Raw genomic sequence first — 20,834 nt, 5'->3', positions numbered from 1 at the left:
TTCTCAGGCAATAAAGGAGATGACCAGGTCCAGCCAAAGATATTCTGCTGCCTGAGGCAAAGGTGTCCCCCAGCCCAAATTCCATGTGCAGAAACTGACTGGACTGGCAGTTCTGTCTGACTTTGAAACTGGCAACAAAACAGCATCCTCAGTTGACCTGAAGACAGTAGGGTGTATGTCAAGTTGTGTGGCACACATAGCTCTAATCTCTAACAGCAAGGGTCTCAGGAACAATGGTTCATCCCCCTGCAAGTACGTGCTGTCAGAGGGGCTTGCCTCACTCTGCCCAATGATAGGACTGGCTCTGGAAATTAGGATGTGCTGTTATACAGGTTATAGTAATACAATCAGTGAATCAGCATCTAACATGGATTGGCTGGATTCAGAGGAGTGGTGGGAGGCAGCAGCTGGGAGACTCTCAAGGGAAGAAGGCTCAGAGCCAGGGGGTTGGTGGTGGGATGACAATGAGATGTCAGAGGGAGTAGAGGGAGAAGACTGGGAGGAGTGTGAGGATGTTTAGGGAGGCAGGAGAGGGTATATTATTTTATGATATCCTTCCTAACTTGCATGAGCAAGTTCTATAACTTAGCAGAGTTGTTAAACAATCCCCTTTTTATATTACACAGCGGTGAGCTAGTTGAAGGCTCGTCTGAGCCTCACTATTTAGGATTCATGGCAAGATCCTTTTTTATATCCCTCCTAAAAGAATAGACACAACCATCTGATTAAAGTTAACATACAACTAGTTTACTTACAATCATCCAGTTCACAATAAGATCCCTGAAGGCAGACTTAATTTACAAAACAACATATAACTATATGAACTATCCCATAAGGGAAATAGTCTCAAGTGACTGCAGCTCAGCAGTCACTTCTAACTCTTAGGGACACAAAAATGGAGAACAAGAAGAGCAGAACATGAAGGCTGTGTGCTTCTCTGTCCAAGAACAGGCCACACCCACATTAAGTCACATGCAAAGGAAGTCTGTCCCAGCTCAGGAGGAACTAGCAAGTTTTCTCCTGAGTGATACAAAGCATTCCCCAGTATGTGCATTGTAGGAATGCTGTATCTGACTGCAGTACGTTTTTACATCCCACAAGGAGAAGGTGTCAGAAGCTGAAGAGGCAACAGGGTTCAGTGAGCAGGAAGAGGCTGTGGCAGACAGCAGTCCAGAATCAGAGGCTGGAGAGGAGAGGAAGGAGGCCAAGAAGCAGAGATGAATCAGGCTGCTGTAGAAGCCAGGGGGTCTCCCGCTCCTGATGTGACCAGCTCCCCTCCCCCATGGTCTCCCAGAACCAGAAGAGGTGTGAAGAGTGTGGAGCAAAGACAAGTAACACATCAGTCTCAGATTGCTTGGGAAGGACCTGGGAAAGGAGGAAATTTAGGAAGCTGTGGGAAGGAGGGGACCTTTAGTCCTTGCAACTGCCTCATTGGGAAAAGCTGTTTTTAAAAATACTGAGGTCTTCCACAAGACCTCCCTTAGTATTATTTCAGTAAGTATAGGTGAATATCAGTCTTGTGCAAGGGTACAGAAGTACCTGCACACATGCCCAGTACCTTTTTAATGGCTTTTGAATGGTTTTATTGTATGGTTTTATTGCTGAAAACCGCTTTGATATTTTTTTAAAAAAATGATATAGTGCTATACACATATTTTTTTATAGATCAACAACAACAACAACAACAACAACAACAACAACAACAACAAGGTATTGGAGGAGTAGTGAATGAAAGGAAGACACAGAAAACACAGCACAGAAATATTCCATCAAGGACTTCCCACTGGCATGGATGGGAAATAACAGTACATCTATGCAAAGTTAAGTCTTAAACTGCATCTAAAAGCAACTCGTATATCTCCTAAACCTTAGAGAAGTTTGAAGCCTTAAGCAACACAACATCTCTTGTTTATCTGTAGATGGTTTCTTAACAAGTGACCACTAACTGTAGTTAGGCTGGCTTCATTCTTTAGTCAGCCTTCCAGTAATGTCAGCTCCTCAGTTATGGTGCTTAATAGTTGGGGATCTTACCTAAGAGCACTTACCACAAAGAGTAACTTTAATTTTAAAAACTTGATGTGTACGGGGCGGTGTGGGGTGGGGAGGGAACACTTTTGCTGTAAATCAGAACAATCCATATGCACTCAAATATCTGCAGTTTTCAGGAGTGTTAGATTCTGCACTTGGAATTCTCATTTAGCTAAAAGATGTGTAAAAACATATGCAGGCAGACGGTTCTTTGGCAGCACACCTGAAGAAGATCAAGCATGTAAATGATTGCTTATAAGTCCAATAGTAACTCACGTTCACTAAAGAAGTTCCAGAGCTCTCTTTGGAGTATGGTGGAAATAATTTATTTGTTTTGTGGAAAGTACGCTTTCACAGCTAAGCAACATAGCTTTAGGGAATAAATACCAATGACATAGTCACATAGGACCTATAATCCAATTTTTTTTTTAAATGGTAGCAGAACAATCCTGACATAAAACTAATGCCAAGAGGAGTGTATCATGCACTTCAAAATGTTTTCCTAATACATCAGATCTGAGAAGTGAAACTAAGAAGGGAACTGAAAACTTGAGTCATATTGTAAATCCATGGACTTTTCTATACACCAGGAAGAAAGACACCATGAGCTTTGCAGATAGGACCATTAAGTCTTAATTTGTGAATCCTCTCCTGGTCAGCAATATGTATGCTTTTTCTGGTCAGCAGTCCATTATGACAAATCTGACACCTCTCCAGCCATCAGGAGTCAGATTTGTCAAAATTCTGATGGTCTCAAGCCTGTTATTTCCTAACTGATTTTTTAAATAATTAACTTGCACAGCTAAGTATGACCACCATTCATATATCTGAAGTCTTCTTGAGCAGTTGTTGTTTACTAATTACAACAAATGCACAAACAGAGGAATAGCCACAAATGATTTTTTTTCTTTACAAGGAGAATGTTAAGAGGCAAGGTGTGTTTTCTGTATTCCCCAAACTTTCTAACCAGCACACCTACCTGAAAGTGGGTAATGAGTGTCAGCCTTGCAAAGGAATAACTTCTAGAGAAAGAAGTGTCTAGGCCTGCAAGTCACTCTCTGACTACCCCTGTTCCCCACAATACTGGAAGCAGGGGGCTGGATATGAAGCCACCTAGTGGTGAGTGAAATATATGATACCCATACCCAGATGGAGTATAGTCTTCATAATTTCACACACTCCAGCAAAAAGCAAAGGGCAGAGGGAACATTTTTGAAGGTCTGCATCAACCTGACCGTTTCACTGAAATAAGCTGGCTATTGCAAACGGTTGTGAATTTGTCCTTTAACACTGAGCATATGGCAGCAAAACTTCACATTAAAAATACTTACAGTGGTACCTCAGGTTATGAACTTAATTTGTTCCGGAGGTCCGTTCTTAACCTGAAACTGCTCTTAACCTGAAGCACCACTTTAGCTAATGGGGCCTCCTGCTGCCGCCACACGATTTCTGTTCTTATCCTGAAACAAAGTTCTTAACCCGAGGTGCTATTTCTGGGTTAGTGGAGTCTGTAACCTGAAGTGTCTGTAAGCTGAAGCGTCTGTAACCCAAGGTACCACTTTATTCTACTTAAATCTTTCTTTTACATGGGACTCACAATGGTCTGAGCAGTTCAGTTTCAGGAATGGTGCGACAACAGATGATTCCCAGGTCTTGGACAACACCCATTTCCATAGTACTGGTGAGTAAATTCCATGACCAAAATATTGGTTGGTCATACACACAGTGGATTGCTCTTGGTGTTTACTAGAAGTTCAAGAGGCACTCAGTGAGGTGCTGACATTTACGGAGGGAAGTTTTATGATGGGAAATCTATCCCTTACATGACAGCTACATTTCTCGCCCTGTAACATGATGATCCAGCTGATAACAGCACTGTTTTAACATGCTGCAATAAAAACGTCTAATTTCTTTGTTGTTTTATGACACTGGCTAATTCTGGAATGCTTTCAAGCATGATATTGATATTCACCTGGGATCCGCTTGCATTCAGAAACAGCTACTTCCAATTCAAATTAGCAGACTAAATACAGGATCACAAACTGTACAGGATCACAAACTGTAAGGATTGCTACCAGGGCGATTAGCAAAACTAATCTACTGTAGAAAAGAGAAAACCCAATGATGAATGATAATAAAAAAATGAGAAGGCATCAATAATGCTAACATTAAAATTACCGTATTTTTCGCTCTATAAGACGCACCTAGTTTTTGGAGGAGGAAAACAAGAAAAAAAATATTCTGAATCTCAGAAGCCAGAACAGCAAGAGGTATCGCTACGCAGTGAAAGCAGCAATCCCTCTTGCTGCTCTGGCTTCTGGGATAGCTGCGCAGCCTGCATTCGCTCCATAAGACGCACACACATTTCCCCTTACTTTTTAGGAGGGAAAAAGTGAGTCTTATAGAGCAAAAAATACGGTAATATAAAGCAACCTAGACACAGTGAGGAAGCAATTTTCATTATCAACGCAATAAGAAGGATACTATGGTTGCAATAGGAGAAATGATAAGACTTTTTCATTTTAAGTGCAGATGTTTTGTTCAAGCTGTATTCACATTGCATTTCAGGAACTTCTCACTGGAGACTCCAGAATTTGTAAGGACCTTAGAATCAGAATCGGGACTGAGCTTCAAAGTGCACAGTTCCAAAATTCAATGCTTCACAAAATTAGGTACCATCCACATTTTGAGTTATTTGAGCTAATAGTTTCTACCAGCTGATACACTATGACTACACATCGGCAATTACTAGAGAAATACGAACATTTACCATTTACCATTAACCTCACAGTTTATCTGCCTGAACAATCTCACCAGCTCTTAACCCCAAACCTCACCCTAAGTGACACCAGAAAGGTGTTGTGCAACTGTAGCTTCCATTGTCCTGTTTCAGGGATTACAGGGGAACCCAAATTCTTCCCACACAAAGTACTTCTCTCTTTTTAGTCAGCTGGTGTATACCTTTATGGCCTCAGGCCAAACTCCCAGCAGGATTTTGCCAGCTATTCACATTTATCAGAAAGCTTTTACAAATATGGCCTCTATCCAGATTTTTTATGTTTCAGCTGCAATCTGATGATCTCTTCTCCCAAGACATCCCTGTATACACAACGGAAAACATTTGTGGCTCACTTTAATTACATTTCACTTTCCACTTTTGTGTAATGAAGCCAAGGCTGGCCCAATACATTTTGAGGCGAACCACCAAATGGCGCCCCCTCCCCACCAGGGAAGAAAGGGTGACTGAAGATCTCCATCAGGAACAAGGGGGAAGTAAATATCTGCATTGGGTGTGTGTGTGTTATTGGGTGGTTGTTTTTATTTTGATTATATATGTTGTGGTTTTTATGTTGATCTTTTCTGTGAACCGCCCTGAGACCTCTAGGTATAGGGCAGTATATAAATTCAATAATAACAATACAAATAATCTGCTGCCTCTGTCAATCCTGTCACCTGAGTTAGTCACCTCACTTTGCCTCATGGGTGGGCCAGTCCTGGACAAAGCAAACCAATAATTCCCCTTCCCTTCTCAACACAGAGGCTAAATCAGGCATAGGCAAACTTGGCTCTCCAGATGTTTTCGGACTACAACTCCCATCACCCCTAGCTAACAGGACCAGTGGTCAGGGATGATGGGAACTGTAGTCTCAGAAACATCTGGAGTGCAAGTAGATAAATAGGTATCGCTCCGGTGGGAAGGTAAGTGGCATTTCTGTGCACTGCTCTGGTTTCGCCAGAAGGGGCTTAGTCATGCTGGCCACATGACCTGGAAAAAACTGTCTGCAGAAGTGGACAAATGCCGGCTCCCTCGGCCTTTAAAGCGAGATGAGTGCCACAACCCCAGAGTCGTTCACAACTGGACTTAATTGTCAGGGGTCCCTTTACCTTTACCTTACTGGTTTCTGGTAAATTACCAGAACATTCAATGAACAGCGATGCAGTTTTATTGCTAGGTTTGCAGTTTATATTTTGTTTTCTCTTGCCTTTGTATTTCTGTATTCTCTAACTTGATAATGGTATTTTCATACAGATTTGTTTTGAGATTAGAACTCACCTTGTGAGTTTCTCAAAACTGAAATGCTGGATATAAATACCTTAGGCACACATATACAAGCAAATGAAGGGCTAAATTGTCATTATGTGCAAGCACAGGAGCCAACATCCCCCCCCCCCATAAAATAGTTGGTGGGCATTGCCGTTCAAATGGTGCGAGTGCCACGTCATGTGATCGATTATGCAGGGCTGATCTGCCCCAGCCCCCCAATATTTTATTCAAGTTGGCACCCCTGTGTGCAAGTTTACACCATCCTTTGAAATGTACTGCTCTTGGTGAAAATATCCACGCTCATGCTTTTTTTAAAAATGGAATAATTCTTTCACATTTAATATTAAAAATATGAATCATCACTGGTCAAAGAATGTGCATTTAATTTTGAAAAAAAAACAATATCTTGCTTGGAAAAAGAGATAAAATAATTGTTTTAATTATTTTTGTGCAAGTTATGTTCTCGGTAACATTTGGGTCTAATATGTTTTTTTACTGCTAGTGTGATTTTATTAGGCAAGGCAAGGTGATTAGTAGGTGGACATGACTACGTTCATTCAGGAAAATTGGGATACAGGATATAAGTCAATTACGAATTACAATGCTTCAGAGTTGTTGTACGTAGATGAATCTAAGCTTCAGAAGCCAGGAGGAAATCTTCCCCAGAGAAATAGGCAAAGCATTATATACACCCTTAAGTATTTACGCAACGACAGTCACTGCATTGTTAGGATACACTAAGATACTATTGCACATAGGATGTCCCAGATGGCCCAGAAGTGACCTTTCAGAGAATGATCACACCCTAGGGTGTCTAAGTACTATTGCAACACACCAACATGGACTGAAAATCCACAAGAAACAAAGGAGTTTAATTTTAATGAGAAAAGAAGTGGGCCGGGTTCACTGAAGCTGCAACAGAGAGGATTAGATTTAGCTTTCTCCTGCCAGTAGCGCCATGTGAAGGATTTCATGCAAGTTAGGACAGAGTATTATTTCTTTTGCCTGACCTCAATGTACCTGGTAGGTGTGGAGAAGGGACAGGCGCTTTAATTCCCAACTGAGCTGCACAGGGAGGAGTATCTGGGAGAGAAGATCCTAGTTAAACCAGCGCATTGCTCAGTCTCCCAGGTTACACCTACTTGGTCAGTAGACCTTTTTTAAAACACTGAGCCACAAACACACTTTACAAAGGTAAGAACAGAAACCAGCTTTTTCTGTGACAGTGGGTGTTCACTAGTATGCACCATTCTTTCTAGAAGCTGAGTGTGACGTCTTGAATAGTTCCTACCAAATCATTCTAGATCAGTGTTTCCCATATGGCCCCCTGGGAGCCCCCAGGATATTCTAAGGGACCCCCAAGTGAAAAATGTGTAAATGGGGAGCCACAGCAAGAGCCTAGGGGACCACAGAGGGAAGTGACAAGTGAATTTTTTAAAAATCCTTATTGGCTATCTGCTTGGCCAATCACAAGCAGGTAAGGGGGTGGTCCACCAGGGCCTACCGCTTCTTTTTGCCAGGTGCAATTTTATTGGAGCAGTCCTAGTTTGTTTCCAGTGGGAGAAGGCAATCGCTGAGGCTCCCGTTTTGACCAGTAGGGCCCGTGATCCAGAACCCCCAGGTCAGGTAAGTGCGGTGGTGGGGTGACAATGGGTAGGACTGAGAGAGCCAGAGCTGCTTATTGCTGCAACCAGTGCAGAAGATGTTTGAGTAAAGCAGGGATAGAATGACACTGAGATAAAAATGCCAAATTTAATCAGCATCAGAAGTTAGAGTAAATCAGGGACGGAGAATTACTGAGAGGGAAAGTCGCCATTTTAAACAATGGCAGAGATTTGAGTACAGCGAACTCAATTTCTTGAGTACAGCAAGAAATGAGTTTGGAAAGGCTCTGTTGTGTTAGCTTTTTTGGTGCTAACATCTCTGCTGTATCCATCTCTGCTATTCTTCATTGTTAAAACTAGGTGGGTTTTGTTTAACCCTTCAGTGTTCCTCCATCCCTGCTTTACTCAAACCTCTGCTGTTTCCATCTGAAATTCCATTCTCAGTATCCTTCCATCCCTGCTTTACTCAAAACCCTGCAGTTGTTTAAAACTGCCATTTCCCTCTAAGTGACCCTCCTTAAAGTTCTGCCATTGTTATGCCAGACACTCACTTCTTCTGTTCTTATTATCAAACATGATGGCTGAAATAATTCAAATGGTCCATTTTAAAATCCTGTCTACCTTGGGCAAGCTGCTTGGCAAAATGCCATATACAGTGGTACCTTCGGTTAAGTGCTTAATTCATTCCGGAGGTCCGTTCTTAACCTGAAACTGTTTTTAACCTGAAGCACCACTTTAGCTAATGGGGCCTCCTGCTGCTGCCGCGCCGCCGAAGCACGATTTCTGTTCTCATCCTGAAGCAAAGTTCTTAACCCGAGGTAATATTTCTGGGTTAGCGGAGTCTGTAACCTGAAGCATCTGTAACCTGAAGCGTATGTAACCTGAGGTACCACTGTATAGCAGCAAAAGCATGATTTCACCCAATGAGGATGGGAGGGATCTCCTTTTAAACCTGTGTTGCACTGAAGTAACTAGAACGTAATTAATACAGCTGGCATAATTAACTGCAGCATACTGTTGGCACGACTGAATTTAGGCCTAGAGGAAAAGTGTGGTTTGTAATATGACATGCATGATGCAGAGATTATGTAGTTCGTATCTTGGATACTTAGCTTTAATGGATCATAGCATGTCTGAACTAGAACTAGCACTAGCAACGGGCACACCTCTGTATTGACAATCACGGTGGTTATGATGTGCTCTATTAGCTGTTAATTGAATTCAGCCCTCAGGCTTCTAGCAAATGATAGCAGATTTCTTGCTTTCCCATTTTCCCCCATGATAAACATTTGGAACCCAGCAGCAACCCTAAAAGAAGAGGAGACAGCTTCACTGTAGAATTTTGATGTATTATTATGTTTTGAAATATGGATTCAATAATTGTTTAGTTATACCAGCTCATGTTAACGTTTTTCAGATAGTACTGGAAATGTTTATGTGTGGCCTTTCTTCAATCAGCTGTCTCGCATGGAAAGTATAAAGGAGTGTAAAGAAGGAGCTCCCTTTCAATCATCCAATATTGTTCTCTACAACCCAAATAAAAGATTGCACACACTTGTCCAGTAAGATAAAATTCGCGCGCACTATCGGTTTAAAAACACTTCCCCACTCCTCCCCAGAAACAATGCAAACCATTTCTCATTCTACTTTATTATGGGGTTGGAATTAGAAAGAAAGAAGATTATATTTATGTTTTATACCAAATGTTTAACTCCGAATATGCTCAAAGAGTTGTACAGGGGTTGCAGTTAATAATCTTGGCTCCTTTGGTTCAGCTAAAATGCAATCCGCACTATAATAAACACATTAAAAATTCATACTAAAGTAATTCAAACTATACCCTTATTATAATTTACTTCCACGGTCTTCATCAGTATCATTTATATCTTACACATGTGGTGTATAAATATAACCTCTTGAGGCACATATATACATTTGGATTATCCTACGAGTATTAAAAAAGAAACACTCCAATGCAGAGTATGATTAATTGACTTAACAGTTGGTAGTTTAGCTTTTGTTAATATCCTCAAAGGCAGTTTATACTTTGAACAGTTCAATGTATATAATCACTATTATTTTAAAAGGGTCCCATCCCATCTTTGAAGGAAGAAATGTAAATGGCTAATGTAAGCATTAAAACTTGAATAACACTCCCAAGGAAAAGGGATAAATTGCGCCAACCTTTGACTGAAAACCCCCACATACATCATAAAACTTCAGTGGGAGAGTACGGGCTAATGATTAAAAGATGAAAAATTTGGGTGGCTTCAGACATGCATTTACCACCTCAGATGCTGGAAGTTTTGCTATGTACATTGCTGAGCCATGCCAGGTTTTCAGTGCTGTCAGAAAGAGACGATTAGACATGAATTTGTGTGTGGTAGCAAGCACTGTATTTGCCAAAACTATCTTTTTGGAAGTGGTACATTCAAAGCTGGAGAGTTTGGGTTTCAGCTTCTCTTAATTTTGGGTAAATGGTTTATTTTATTTAAGGGATATATACCGTATTTTTTGCCCTATAGGACGCACTTTTTCCCCTCCAAAAATGAAGGGGAAATGTGTGTGCGTCCTATGGGGCGAATGCAGGCTTTCGCTGAAGCCTGGAGAGCGAGAGGGGTCGGTGCGCACCGACCCCTCTCGGTCTCCAGGCTTCAGGAGAGACGCAGCGCCAGCTCCACAAGGTCGGGGGACAGCGGGGAGGTGGAACGCCGCCATCCTGCTGTCTCCCGATGTGGTTTGGAGGCTGACGGCGGGGAGACGCGTGTTTCTCCCTGCCACCAGCCCCGCAAGCTCCGGGGACAGCGGGGAGGCGCAGCGCGTCTTCCCGCTGTCCCCGGACCTGGTCTGCAGGCGGGCGGCGGGGAGAAGAGCGCTTCTCCCCGCTGCCTGCCCCGCAAGCTCCGGGGACAGCTGGGAGGCGCAGCGCGTCTTCCCGCTGTCCCCGGACCTGGTCTGCAGGCGGGCGGCGGGGAGAAGAGCGCTTCTCCCTGCCACCAGCCCCGCAAGCTCCGGGGACAGCGGGGAGGCGCAGCGCGTCTTCCCGCTGTCCCCGGACCTGGTCTGCAGGCGGGCGGCGGGGAGAAGAGCGCTTCTCCCCGCTGCCTGCCCCGCAAGCTCCGGGGGCAGCTGGGAGGCGCAGCGCGTCTTCCCGCTGTCCCCGGACCTGGTCTGCAGGCGGGCGGCGGGGAGAAGAGCGCTTCTCCCCGCTGCCAGCCCTGCAAGCTCCGGGGACAGCTGGGAGGCGCAGCGCGTCTTCCCGCTGTCCCCAGACCTGGTCTGCAGGCGGGCGGCGGGGAGAAGAGCGCTTCTCCCTGCTGCCGGCCCCACAAGCGCCTGGGGGGGGAAAATAATTTTTTTTCTTTATTTCCCCCCCAAAAAACTTGGTGCATCCTATGGGCCGGTGCGTCCTATGGGGCGAAAAATACGGTACTTATTGTTTCGGTTACTTTCTCCACAGCTGTGATAACCTTTCCTGACTCGCTCCCTTACCCCCGTCCCAGGAGACTATCTTACAATAAGCCATGTGGGCCTCATATAAAGACAAATACGTTATGCACCTGCCCTTCAGAACTACTTTTTAAATTCACATGCAAATTTATTTAGAATTGCTTCATTAATAAATTAATCAACCAAGATTTTTAAACTTCTGGACACAGTCAGTCTTGGCGTCTAGGTGCAGTGATGGATGAGATGATGAAGAAAAAGAGGAATGAGAGGAGAAGTAATTTGGGAAATACAAATCGACAGCCATGGCAACATCGGAAGCTGCTTTTTACTGAGTCAAGCCATTGGTCCATCTAGTTCAGTTTTGTTTACACTGAGTGATAGAGGTTCTTCAGGCCTTCAGATGAGGATCTTTCCCAGATGCCAGGGATGGAACCTGTGACCTTCTGCATGCAAAGTAGTTGCTTGGCCACTAAACTAAGGTCTCTTGTCTTGTCTGATCATATATTGCTTTGATGAATTTAACACAGAATGAAATAGTACAGTGTTCTCCATCCTCGTGTCCCCAGATGTTGTTGGAATACACCATCCCTGCAATTGGTCAAGCTGGCTGGGAATGAAGGGAACTCTAGGCCAACAACCTGTGTGGACTGAAGGTTGATGAACACTGATAATAGCAGAATTTGAAAAACAGTCACAAAATTAGACAAGATTACATCTAATTATTCCTTTAAAGAAGGACTAGTGTTCTAAATCTAAGAAATCTGATGGGGAATAGAATGGAGATTTATAATAGAAGGCATCATAAGTTGTAAAGAATATGTGCGCCCTTGGCATTTATGAGTTGTTGGTAAAAGTGAAGTCTGGATAAGTTTGTGAGAGATGGTTTCACATATGTAATATTTTATTGTTTAATAGGCTGAGGGATTTGAAGCAGCGCTCTGTGGTACGGAGGCAAGCTGTGCATCATCTTGATCCTATTCCTGGCTATTTAATTCGCAGCGAACACAGCGCTTCAGCCAGAACCTTCCTGAGCTCCGCTTGATGAATAAGTGCAAAGGAGACAAACTGAGAATGAAGACTTTGTTTTTGTTTTTCCCATCCAAATCACAAAGGCTTAAAAAAGCAACTGCACACTTCCTACTCGACCCGAAGGCCTTTGCCCATGGGCAAGGCGAAGGAAAGCACTTTGTTTAAAAGGAGTGTTGGGGGAAGAGCTGGTCACAATACTGAGATCGATCAAAGTCTAGCATTTCTATCTTATCTATTTGGAATCGTATAATTTGAGAATTAAGATGCCCCTAAGCTTTGCTCCTCCCCACCATCAAATTACATTCAATCATGGCGTGCAGAAAAGCGGTCCATGAGTTAGCAGCCAGATGTTATCATTACAGGCCTTTGCTTATAAACCGATGCTGAAACCTGAGTGGTTGATGAGGCTAGCTAAGCAGTTGTACCTTTGACCTGATTGCATTAAACTTGCCCTATCAATTTAAGCTTAGTATAAACACCATTTCCCAGAGTCCCTCATGACTTCGGTGGTGAGAAGAAGCTGACTAAGCCTAAACATTTTTTAACAGCAATCTTGTCTTACAACACCAAGGGGATTTGCTATGTATCTGGGGCTTTATAAAACCATATGAACATGCTGAAAGAATTAAAGTCCTTTAAAAAAGAAAAATTGATGGTGACAGTCCTTTCTGAAAACCAGTATGTAGGATGTCAGCACAACTTGGAAACTAGCCTAATATAGTTTTAAAGAATAAGATGGATTTGTGTACATTTCAAACAGTTGCTCCTCAACCTTTTTTTTTAAATAAAAAAGAGCAACCTTTTTCAAATCATTAGCATTTATTTTGCCCCACTCCCCATCCTGGGAAGGAGATAGTGGTTGACATATCTTCCCAGTATTATATGATATTTTAGAGTCTCTTTACAGTCTAGAAGTAGTGCATATTTTTCCTGCTACATTATTTCTATTTTTAAAATGCACATTACTCCCAAATAGCTATTTTCAAATGAACTGAAGTTGCAGAAAGATTTCTACAATTAATAACACATTTTTTTTTGTATTGTATAAGGCTGATAATGTTTCAACACTTGACAAGACATATAAGATTAGCAACCTTCCCTCAAAGATGAAAGGCAGAGGGTTTAAAAGACAGCAAGTTACTAGGTGTTCTATGCCCTCTTGATCTGAGCATATAAGAAATTAAAGAAGATCGGTGGCTGGTGATCATGTTGCTAGAATTTTAGATGTGGTTTACGGAATAGCAATACTTTAAAATCATGCCAATCTATTAGCAGTTTTGTTCAGTTCAAGGATAGTTCTAGAGTGCCTGCTCTACACGTTGATACAGAGAGAAAACTTTCAATTCTGCGGTACCTTAAAAAACTGATGGAGTATAAATAAATTATTATTATTATTATTATTCCCTATTGCTTGTATTATGGAGATTAAATCCTTTGCATGGAAGCATATGCTGGAAAGCTTTCAATCTCTGACAAAATTAAACATTGTGCCAAATATAGGCATATAAATCAACAACAAAAATCAATATATTGACAATGAAAAGAGAAGGCTACTTTATTTGGAGTTAGATCACGTATACTAACTTTTTACAGACCCACAATATATAATATGATTAAAAAAACAAACATACAAACATACAGTCAAGATAGTACTGTAAGCGATAGCATAAGAAAATGCCACTGCAGTCTTGTGCCAAAAATATTGGATGCACCATTTAGCATTTTTTGAGGATAAGCACTCGCAGGGTCCTGTGACTAAACACCACTCCCAACACACACAATGAATATGTGGGCATGTGATGGCCCAAATTCAAATACAGCTGCTTGCATCAGTTCAGAAAGCACGCCCTGAAACCTGTTGGTTCAAACAGCCTCACTGGCTACAGTATATGAATCAGTACTAGGAAAAGGTCTCTTTATTTGAAAGCAGGGATAGGAGGGAAAAGACACTGCGACTTCCTGTGTTGTGCTGTCTATCTCTCAGTTCACTATGCATAATGGTATACCAAAAATAAACAGAGTATTTCATTTCACTATTCTTTCATATGTTCATTAAGTTGCCTAATCTTTTTTAAAAGCCCTATCACATAAATGCATATTAAAGTCTGCTTCATTCCATTTCTCACTACAGTTGTACCTTGGAAGTCGAACGGAATCCGTTCTGGAAGTCCCTTTGATTTCCAAAACGTTCAAAAACCAAAGCGTGGAAGCTCCTGCAGCCAATCGGAAGCAGCGGAAGCCCCGTCGGATGTTCGGGTTCCCAAGAATGTTTGCAAACCGGAACACCCACTTCTAGGTTTGCGGCATTCGGGAGACAAAACGTCCAAGGTATGACTGTATTTGGAAAGGCATACAGATTCAATATCACAGTCTTAGAACTGCGCTGTAGAATTTTACATCTTGACTTGAATTATAGCAGCTTGTGTGCGCGCATCTTTCTCTCCCTCCCCGCAAATTTTTTTTAAAAGAAAAATTGAAACAAGTAAGACCAAGAGTGCCTAGCTTTAGTTTTAACTGCAAACTATAGTTGGCCCTCAGTCAAATGGCGTAGGTGCTGTACACTAACTAGTTTCAGCAGACCATTCATGAAATGTTGTCCCCTCCAGTGATTTTTATGAACTGGCAGGGGCTTCAAAGAAGTTCTGCTCCTGCTCCTCCTTTGAAGCTTCCTTTTAGAACTGGCACACTTTGTTGATGCCGTAAGTCAGTTTCTCAAAGCGTCTTGTGATGCTCTGCTGAGCCTACTGGTCTGGTAAATGAAATCATGCAACTGATACACCTTAGGTTTTGCCTGTTATGCAAAAAGCAGCTCCACAACATAAAATGTGAAGGTTCTGTTGAATCATATTACTTGGTAGCAGGACAGTCTCAACAATAACGCCCAGCATCTGACATGGCAGAAAACTTTATTTGTTGGCTCAAGACATTAGTACAGTACAGTGGTACCTCGGGTTAAGTACTTAATTCGTTCCGGAAGTCTGTTCTTAACCTGAAACTGTTCTTAACCTGAAACACCACTTTAGCTAATGGGGCCTCCTGCTGCTGCCGCGCCGCCGCCACACGATTTCTGTTCTCATCCTGAAGCAAAGTTCTTAACCCAAGGTAATATTTCTGGTTTAGCGGAGTCTGTAACCTGAAGCGTATGTAACCTGAGGTACCACTGTACTAATATTGCTTTGAGGTGGAGTGGAGAAGAATGGGGAAAAGGATAAATTGTTGCCTCCTACAGTAGTGATGTGAATTATGGTGTTGGAGGAGACTCTTGAGAGTCCCATGGACTGCAAGAAGATCAAACCTATCCATTTTTAAGGAAATCAGCCCCGAGTGCTCACTGGAAGGACAGATCGTGAAGCTGAGGCTCCAATACTTTGGCCACCTCATGAGAAGAGAAGACTCCCTGGAAAAGACCCTGATGTTGGGAAAGATGGAGGGCACAAGGAGAAGGGGACGACAGAGGACAAGATGGTTGGACAGTGTTCTCGAAGCTACCAGCATGAGTTTGACCAAACTGCGGGAGGCAGTGGAAGACAGGAATGCCTGGCGTGATCTGGTCCATGGGGTCACGAGGAGTCGGACATGACTAAACGACTAAACAACAACACAGCTATGAGATTCCTTCCAAGGACATATCTAAGACTTTGTAACAAATGATTTCTGTAAAACTCGGTTGCAGCTAACAAAAAGAAGTTAATTTGATTTGGAAGTCATATTAAAAATGTAGTTGGTATATCTATAGGTGCTCACCTAACCCATATATTTATTTTGGTAATAGTATGGAATCCTGAAGTAAAAAAACAGTTTCTGCTATGCTGGCTATGGATGGAATCAGTAGTGCTAAAGTCTGCAGAGTATTACTGTACTCTTGGCAGATGCAAAGAATTGAGGAACGCTATTGTAACTACTCCAACTAAATATTTAAGCTTTTTATCTGAACTGTTCAATTAAGATGGACACCCACCGAAGAAAAACATCGAAGAGCCCTTCCTTGTTCAGTGACAGCAAACAGGAGGGACGAGGGAATTATATAATAGTGGTTATTTGTTTTCTTTGCAAATATTTCACCTTCAGGACTGTTAGTCAGCACACATTTACTGTTACAAGCATGCCCAGGGGAGAGATCTGATGTCTTCTTGTCTTTGACTTTCTGTTTCTTTCTTTAATGCAAATACAGGGGTTTATAACTGAAGGGTGTCCATACTTCGAATGACTGCTTTTTAAAAAATTTAAACCCATACAATAGTTTTACTTACTGAAGCCATTTCAACGGGACGCAAAGACCATCTCACTTCCTGTGCATGGTTCCCTCCAGTCTGAAGGAAGCTTTGAGAATGCAAGAATTGTCTTGCTAAACCAGGTCAAAGGTACACCGAGCCCTGCATTCTGCTTCCAACAGCTGCCAGCCAGATGCCTTGGTTGCAGTACAAGCAATACCCTCGCCCTCCTGTCTGTCACCAGCATCTGGTATTCAGAGATAAACTGCCTCTGTACACAGAGGCTCCATCCGTTATTGCTAATAACCCTCAGTATGGTTACATTTCATGAATGTGTTTAATCCTTTGAAAAAAGAATTAAAAAAAATTATGCTCCTCTGATTTAAACACTTTTTCCAATTTTTAAAAAATTGCACTTAAAAATAAATGCTGATCAGCATAGATACAAAATAGACCACTTTCTATGTATTTGAGTACATCAGTTGCAAAGAAAGTACTAAAATCAATGGGTATGCAGATTTGCTTTTGAAATAGTTTTTGTAGGCATCGAAAAAGGGAAATGCCAGTTGTATAAACGGGAACACATAAAAACTATTTCTCACAGAAAATCCATGCTTTATTTGTAAAAGTGAAATAATGTTTGTTTTTTAAAATAGTAATCAAGATGTTCTTTACAATATATATATAAGCCAGAGTAACACATATCTATAGCTGTATGTTCCCCAGTAGGGAATTTAAGACGTGAGAAATTATCCTTTTACCCACGCTTTCATTTCTCCTATTACATTTTCTTTTCTCTATTTCGCATTCCTCATTTCAAAGGCAGATGTCATCTGACGGTCATACCATAGCCTCAGGTGTTATTTAAACAATTCCTTTTCAAAAAAATGTATCTTCACACTGGCTACACACTGAGAATCTGCTTGGTTTGATTTCCATAAACAACTTCTGATTTAAGCCCCTACGCTTTTCATTTCCTGATCTTTCGCCAACTCTCCTAAGCTGAACGTTACTCCACGTTTGAGCATCTCGCTACAGCTGCAGGGCTTTTGGGAAATTCTACATAAGGTAGTTTCTTTGTAATTCACAACAAACATAGAGAATGTAACATGCTTTTAGTCCAACAATTCAGTGAGAAGAATATGCAACCTAATATAAATTTGTGTAGCCACGTACTCAGAACGGCATCAGTACATTTGAGGCAATAATGCAAAAAGCTTTACTGTATCTCTTATTGAATGTTCTTACAGATTTATGGCACACGAGTCAACATTAACTGTGACAATGCATGACTGGGCAAAATACGCAGTATTGTTAGAAGATGCCTTTGCTCACTTTTTTTGCACACACCACTCCTGCTAAGTATTAATTTGCACAACCACAGACTGTTTGCTGTAACAAATACAAACAAATAACAGTCTCATATCAAATTTATCCCACAAACTAGAAGACGCTTGTATACATTCAAAAGGATGCCAATGTGGCTAAACATCAGGGTCAAGGGATTTATAAAAGACGAGGTTACTGCCTTTAAAAGTGGAACACTCAACCAATCAAGGAACACACACACAAACATTAGCAGGCTAAGGGCCGCTCACCGAGTCCCGGCGGTGGGCGACGTTTGTGGCCCGGCGTGCGGAACCGCCATCCTTCCGTGGCCATGCCGTCCCAAATGGCCATTGCTCTGCCCCTGGAGGTTGCTGCAGAGGCTTCAGTGCTCCTGTCACAACTTTGGGGGTTTTAGGCCCTTGGGCAGAATCCTTTAGTCTAGCGGTTCTCAACCTGTGAGTCCCAAGATGTTGTTGGACTACAACTCCCATCATCCCTAGCTAGCAAGGCCAGAGCTCAGGGATGATGGGAGTTGTAGTCCAACAACATCTGGGGACCCACAGGTTGAGAACGGCTGCTTTAGTCCATCAACCAAATGAAGGGGTGGAGTAGTGACGCAACCCTCCCGCGGAGGTGTTTGCAGGGTCCCCATTAAAAGAGGTATTGACGGGAGTCACTGACCACAAGCGCACAGTGGTGCAAGAGGGGTCCCAGCTGTGTAAACACACATTTTGCAGTGTCCCCCATATTCCTGACTCAACCTGTCTTGCCTCAGAACCCCAGTAGGGGGCTGAGAGGGGTACATGCCCATTGCCTAAGCCAGGCATGGCCAAACTTGGCCCTCCAGCTGTTTTGGGACTACAACTCCCATCATCCCTAGCTAACAGGACCAGTGGTCAGGAATGTTGGGAACTGTAGTCCCAAAACACCTGGAGGGCCAAGTTTGGCCATGCCTGGCTAAGCCAATGTTTCCTGCATCTGAAATTAATAAAGTTGTGGCAATTTTATCCCATATCCTGTATGTTGTCTGGTGTTTTACTGGATGTGAGGACTGCCTTCCTCAGGGGGGTGGGCGTGCGCTTAGGCATGCAAATGTAATTCTGCAATAAGGGAAGGCAAAAAAGAGTTTAACAGCTGATGATGTAAAAACTGCTAATAAAATGTTATTTTACTTAATATAACAAAGGTAGGAAACCAGTCAAAGAGGCAGCAGAAACATTAGATGTCAAAGGTGAAATTGTAGTGAAGGAAAAGAGAAGCGCTTTCAGAAAGTTTATGTCTGGACTGGAGTTCACAGATCTTCTGCTAAAGTGATAAGTGTTTCCATGTGAAAATCAGACAACTTCACAAGCAATCTTAAACCTTTTCAGAACTGTGCTCCATCTTTAATCTGAACCGTGTCTTTATTTCCCCATCACAATTGTACTTCTGTTCTCACCTTTCTTCTTAAGAAAATCTGAAACTAAACATAAAAATAAAATAAAAAATGGTCATGCTGCAGGCCTGAATCACCTACACTTCTTTTTCTGATTTGTATCTGTGAATATGATCCAACAGAAATATAGGATTCTGCTCACATGTACATCCTGCAAACACCAGTCCCCACATAAAATGCTCAAATGAAATCACACACGACATTGCCTGTTAAAAATGGATGACCTCCACATGTTATGCTGGAAATGACTCAAGGACCTTCGCCAAAGACTCCCATGAAGACTGACTTACCTGAGATAAGAAGGCAAGTGTTTTTTATGGTTCAAAATGACTTGGTAATAAAGTAAAGAGATGAAAAGGTATGCATAATTCTCACACAAAAAGAAAGTAAAATGCACGGAAGCCAAGAATAAAAGATGATGATGAAGTTTGTAGAGAACACTAAAGCTGTCTTGGATGAGCAAGATGAAAGGTGAAAATATAACTGCCTCAAAAAAAGAAATAAAAATTCAAGACAGTTCATTCTCAAGCAGGCTATGATACACAGGGTAATCCTATACAAATCTAATCAGAAGTGCCACTGAGTTCAATGGGATTTACTCCCAGGGAAGCGCATATAGGATTGCAATTACAATCTCTTGTATGGGTGACTGAGCGACAAATTGGAACGAAAAATTATAATTTCACATTTAAACTGATACGTACCTTACGAGAACCAAGAGCCATATTAGCAGAAAAAGGAAGCAAAATAAATATGTACCTGCTGCAGAGGTACTTGTCAATAGAACTACAAATCAGCTGCACCAATCAAATGTCCTAATGGTGACAGATATACATTTATGCTGCACCCACATTTTGAGAACTGCTTGCCTTTTATGGTCCCTTCACCTCAAAAAGGATTCTGCAGAGATGCAGATAGTATACACTGGGCAAAGGATTTTGGTTATAATACTGAATTAGCTGTGTGGGAGAGATGATGGACAACAGGATTAAAGTTTACAGCTTGTTACACTTTGAAGGGGAATTATATGAAAATGATGTATCGTTGGTATTTAACTCCTAATAAATTAGCTAAAATGTATAAATCAAAGTCTAAAACATGCTTGGAATGTAAAGAGAAAGAGGGTACTTTTTATCACATGTGGTGGTCATGTAAGATGATAAAAGACTTCTGGGAAATGATATATAATGAATTGAAAGAAATGTTGAAAATAGCTTTTCCTAAGAAACCGGAAGCTTTTCTCTTAGGTATTATAAGTCCAGAGATCCCAAAGGACCAGATGAAACTATTCATGTACGCGACCACAGCTGCACAGATTCTGTTAGCCCAGAAATGGAAAGATGGTACAACTCCAACCAAGGAAGAGTGACAGATAAAACTGATGAACTATGCTGAGATGGAAAACCTTACAGGAAGAATTAGAAACCAGGAAGAGGTGGGAATGGGAAAAGTTTACAATCTCTCTGAAAAACTATTGTAAACAATTACACAGATTGGTAGGATTGACAGAAAACATGTAGTAAAAATTTGAACTATGGAATGATAAAGGATTTATAAGAATAGAGTTATGAAAGAAATGCAGAGGGGGAAATCATTATATTAAGATCCACAATGGGGGTGGGGAGTCAAAGGGAATTTTATGTTTATGTTTTTATGTCGCTTGTATATGTAAAATAGAAAATGCAAATTTTTTATTTTTATTT

At 41.7% G+C, this 20,834-nt stretch overlaps 1 protein-coding gene and 1 long non-coding RNA gene across 3 annotated transcripts in view; one reads left to right on the top strand and one right to left on the bottom strand.

Annotated features, from left to right (window-relative positions):
• The window catches only part of GMDS (GDP-mannose 4,6-dehydratase), a 279,224-nt gene that overhangs the window by 14,447 nt on the left and 243,943 nt on the right, over positions 1 to 20,834 (bottom strand). The window lies entirely within an intron of this gene.
• LOC310767271 lies at positions 682 to 12,914 on the top strand. Its single transcript, XR_014550825.1, has 3 exons — positions 682 to 1,331; positions 3,640 to 3,709; positions 12,043 to 12,914. It is a non-coding gene; the product is annotated as an uncharacterized lncRNA (long non-coding RNA).

The sequence above is a fragment of the Podarcis filfolensis genome (genome assembly GCF_964270895.1).
Source record: "Podarcis filfolensis genome assembly, chromosome: 7".
NCBI lineage: Eukaryota > Metazoa > Chordata > Lepidosauria > Squamata > Lacertidae > Podarcis > Podarcis filfolensis.
Note: the sequence above shows the minus strand (reverse complement) of the source record. Positions and strands in the feature narration are given on the sequence as shown.